Consider the following 4312-nt stretch of genomic DNA (forward strand, 5'->3'; position numbering starts at 1 on the left):
ATGTGTGAGCAAGCTGTGCCAGCCAGGTGCCAGAGGAGGAAGAAAGCCCTTCCCACGTGGAGCAGAGGCTGCTGCAGCTTCGCGTAGCCTCGTGTCACCGAGCGTGTGAGACAGAAGAGCCCTTCCCGTGGAGGGGTATCGGCGCTGACGGATCTTTTTTGGGAGAAGCGGAGCAATGGAACGCCAGAGCAGCCTTCAGTTCTTCTGGCAGAGTTGGGAACAGCTTGAAGCAGGAGCAGAGCTGGCCTGGTGCCTGCCAGCTCTGCAGGCAGTGGGGATGGAGAAGCTGCAGTTATCTGTCTGCCTGGCTGAGTCTTTAAAAAGGAGGCACTTTTCTGTTGTTTCTTTTTCTATAAGCATTACGTGAAAGTTCCCCCTAGAAGTCCAAAGGCAGCTGTTTTCTTAGCAGGAGGAAGTCAGGAGGAGGCAAAGCGGGCAAAGACATCAGATAAGTCGGGATAAAATTCTTGGCTAACCTGTTTTTTCCGCTTCCTCCAGACAGCCAGTTCTGAAGCACTGAGCAGAGATCTGCCCGGGAGGAAGAGCAGAGCCAATCTCTGAGAGCTGACGCGCGAGCTGTGGTGAGGACAGCTGCTCCCTGCCTGCAGCCTGCCTTGGTGTGGGAGCTGCTGAGCTGCCATTCCTGTGGTGGGAGTGTTTCTCCTCTCATTGAGCCAAGCCAGAGACCTGCTAGGGAAGGAGCAGGTAAGGTTTAAGTACCGAGATCTCCCCAGTAAGAAGTGAGGTGACAAAAGGAAATGGCCTCAAGCTGCAGCAGGGAAGGCTTAGATTGGCTTTGAGGACCAATTTCTTCACTGAAAGGGTGGTCAGGCATAGGAGCAGGCTGCCCAGGGCAGTCCCCATTGCTGGAGACATTTAAAGCATGGCAAGATGTGGTGTTTCGGGACCTGATTGGGGTGGGGGCTTGGCAGTGCTGGGGCAGCAGCCGGGCTCGATGACCTTAGAAGGCTTTTGCAGCCTAAAGGACGCTATGGTTCTGGAAAGCCTCGACCCCTGTGGCTCTAACACAGCACCTGGATGCTGACGGAAGGAGGCTGGTGATAGAGCCTGGAGGTCCCTGTCCCACGGGGAGGGAGAGGACAAGGCAGTGTCGCCTGCAGGGAGGGTCTCGTCCCCAGAGGGCAGTCAGCGACTCCATCCCTGCCCGGGGCTCTGGGTGCAGCCTCGGGGTGGACACCTGCCCTCAGGTTTCCCTCTGGGCACCCAGGAAGGGAACCGGGTCCATCCGTGTGGCAGCTGCAGGGCCTGCAGGCTTTGGGGCTTTGCAGCTGTGTGCCTTGTCACAGGGTGGCAGGGACGTGACGCTGCCTGGGCACGCTGCTGGCCTGGGATCCTTGCTGCTTTCCTCCTTATCCCATATGGATTTAGCAGCAATCTTCTTCTATCTTTTCTTTAAAACTGTCCTTGGGAGAGTGCAAAGAGAGGGTAATCAGTTATGTCAAAGCCTACATATTTTACCTGTTGGCACTTAAGAGAAAAGACAAAAGCCTGCTTGGCATCCTTCTGCCTGGAAGTGATTGTGACCCAGGGAAGTGAGGAAGGGGCTGGCCGAGGTCACTGAGGCTCTGAGATGGAGGTGAGTTTGCATCCCAGTTTATTGGAACGGAGGCTCATCAGAAGTTTCCTCGGCTGTCTAAGGCACAGAGCCCTGGAGCCCAGTAAGCCTGAGCTGCTGCATGCTTGCTGTGAGCCTTGGGGTGAGCGTGCATCGTTGCAGGCTTGGGATGGATTGAAATGTGCTGAGGAAACCGGAGGGAGGGAGGGAGGGAGGGAAATGCTCTGTTAACATGTGCCAATTCTTCTGTCAGACTCATCACGGCAGGACGGCGTGAAGGCTGAAAGCGTAAGAAGATGTGGAGGGAAGCAGAGAATCTGACAGGAGCATCGAACGCGCGAGCGCACGAATTTTGCTTTTTGCTTGGGTGTAAACTCAGGAGTTGAAAGGAATTTGGGAGTGAGAAGGGACATTTCAGAAGGTGAAGAAGAAAAAGAAGTTGTTGTTGTTGTTACAGGCCTGGCAAAATCTTTTGTTCTAGCTAATAAAAGAAGTTAGTTTAAATAAAAAAAAGAAAAAAAAATGTAGTTTTTCTTTACCTGACTGTTATATTCATTGGTGGTATATGGTGTGTTGTTTAATTTCTTGGTATGATTAACTCAGTGTAAGTTGTTTTTTGAGTGAACTAACTTTCTGGATGGGTTGGTTTGTATTTGAGACAGGATTGATTTCAATAGGTTTCTTTCATAGACTTGTGATAGGTATTACTGGGGTTTTGGCTTTGTTTACTGTATGCATAAACATACAGCTTTGGTTGGGCCAGGTGGGCTGCCGGAGTTTGTGGGTGTGAATTTATTCGATGGCTTTTGTTAAATGCAGTGTTTAATTTTTGACAGGTTTTTCAATGTAGTGGTTTTAAGGTGGTTTTTAGAATTGATTGTATGGTTTGATGTTGTTTATAGTTGCTGTCCGGTAAGGGATGTGGTGTGAGTACTTGAACCTTATGGTTTTGGTTTTCCTAAGTTCCGTTTTCTTTCTGGTTCGATAGGTTTTTTTAGTTTTATTTTTGGTGCCAGGGGTATTCACGTGGTGGGTTTTTATAGGCAATATGTTTTTTAATTTGGGTAGTGATATTTTTTAGTATTTTAACAGTTTAGATTTTTTATTTTTATGCTTTGAATTAGTTTTCTTTTAATTTTAAATTAAGTTTTATAGATGATTGGTTTTTATTTGTGCATTAGCATAAAGGTAGAGCTTTGGGGGCTTCTTTTAGTACTGTTTAGTTTTGAGTCTAGTGAGTTGGTTTGATTTAATTTTTAGTGGGTGTTTGTTTTTCTTAGCAGTTGTGTCATTTTCAAGGTGTATTTGAGGTTTTTGGGGTTTTTGAGATATTGGTTTAGGAGGACGTTTATGATGAGCATGTGCGCAGGTTTTGGGCTAGTTGAAGTGGGATTTAAAATTTATTTTGGGTTAGGTTTATTTGAGTGTTTATGAGGGTTCAGTGTTGTGGGATGTTTGTTCCGTTAGTAATAAAAATAGGTTTTGTTTTGATGTGCTGCGATGGGATGAGCGTGTGCTGCGTGCCGGTGCTGACAAAGGTACGGTATTGTTGTGGCTCTGATGTGTCGGGTTAATGAATTCATATGGTTTAATATAGAGATGGAAATAGAAATAAATATACATTTAAAAAGAAATATAACATTAGAGTGGTAAACATAAATATAGAGAACAGATACATATATAAAACTATAATTCATGGTATAGAATTGTAACATCATATTGATAAATGATAGTCTATTATATATATGCACAAAGATATATAAATATAGATTGTAAATATGAAAATACTTAAATATAGTTAAATTGGGGGTTTTATTAGGTTGTAGACCTCAGCGACCGGCGCGATGTCTTCGGTGCCGGCGGTGGCGTCCGCCGGTCCCACCCTCACACGCCGGGACAAGGCCCCGGGCGCCTCTGCCACGGAGCTCCGGAGCGCTCGGGGCCGCCGCTTCATCGTCATTTTCTCCTCTGCAGGGCCCGCTGAAGGACCGGGAACGCCACGGGACCGCGCCGCCGGCTAAGGGGTGATTTTGTAGTTTAAATTGTTAATAAACCGTTCTGAACCGCTTTGGTCTTGTGTCTACTTTTGGTATCGGCGCGTCCCGGGGTGAGGGCGGGGATCTCCCGTTCCCTTCCCGGTTCTGAAGCCGCTCCGTTACCCCGATCCCGACGGTCGCGGGGGAGGAATGCGGCCGTGAGGGGGGGTACAACTCCAGGTCCTCCAGGCCGCCATCTCTATGATAATTATGTGGCAGAGGGGATTTTCGGTCCTCCCAGCCCCCGTCTCTATGGTTTCAAGATGGCGGTGAGAATTTTCAGTCCTCCCAGCCGCCGTCTCTATGGTTTCAATATGCCAGAAGAGATTTCCGGTCGTCCCGTCCACCGTCTCTATGGTTTCAACATGGCGGAGACAATTTCCGGTCCTCCCAGCTGCCGTCTCTATGGTTTCAACGTGCCAGAAGGGTTTATCCGGTCGTCCCGTCCCTTTACTCTATGGTTTCAAGATGGCGGAGACAATTTCCGGTCCTCCCAGCTGCCGTCTCTATGGTTTCAACGTGCCAGAAGGGTTTATCCGGTCGTCCCGTCCCTTCTCTCTATGGTTTAAAGATGGCGGGGACAATTTTCGGTCCTCCCAGCTGCCGTCTCTATGGTTTCAACGTGCCAGAAGGGTTTATCCGTCGTCCCACCTTCTCCTATGGTTTAAAAAAGGGCGGGGACAATTTTGGTCCTCCCCGC

At 48.5% G+C, this 4312-nt stretch overlaps 1 long non-coding RNA gene and 1 other non-coding gene across 2 annotated transcripts; both read left to right on the forward strand.

Moving 5' to 3' along the window:
• Positions 1-398: 398 nt before the first annotated feature.
• On the forward strand, positions 399-3565 carry LOC135442196 (uncharacterized). The gene is made up of 3 exons (XR_010438635.1): positions 399-705; positions 1830-3114; positions 3551-3565. It is a non-coding gene; the product is annotated as an uncharacterized LOC135442196 (long non-coding RNA).
• Positions 3370-3478, forward strand: LOC135442197 (small nucleolar RNA SNORA57). The gene has a single exon (XR_010438636.1). It is a non-coding gene; the product is annotated as a small nucleolar RNA SNORA57 (small nucleolar RNA).
• Positions 3566-4312: the final 747 nt, after the last annotated feature.

This window comes from Zonotrichia leucophrys, unplaced genomic scaffold (genome assembly GCF_028769735.1).
Source record: "Zonotrichia leucophrys gambelii isolate GWCS_2022_RI unplaced genomic scaffold, RI_Zleu_2.0 Scaffold_2180_6913, whole genome shotgun sequence".
Classification (NCBI taxonomy): domain Eukaryota; kingdom Metazoa; phylum Chordata; class Aves; order Passeriformes; family Passerellidae; genus Zonotrichia; species Zonotrichia leucophrys.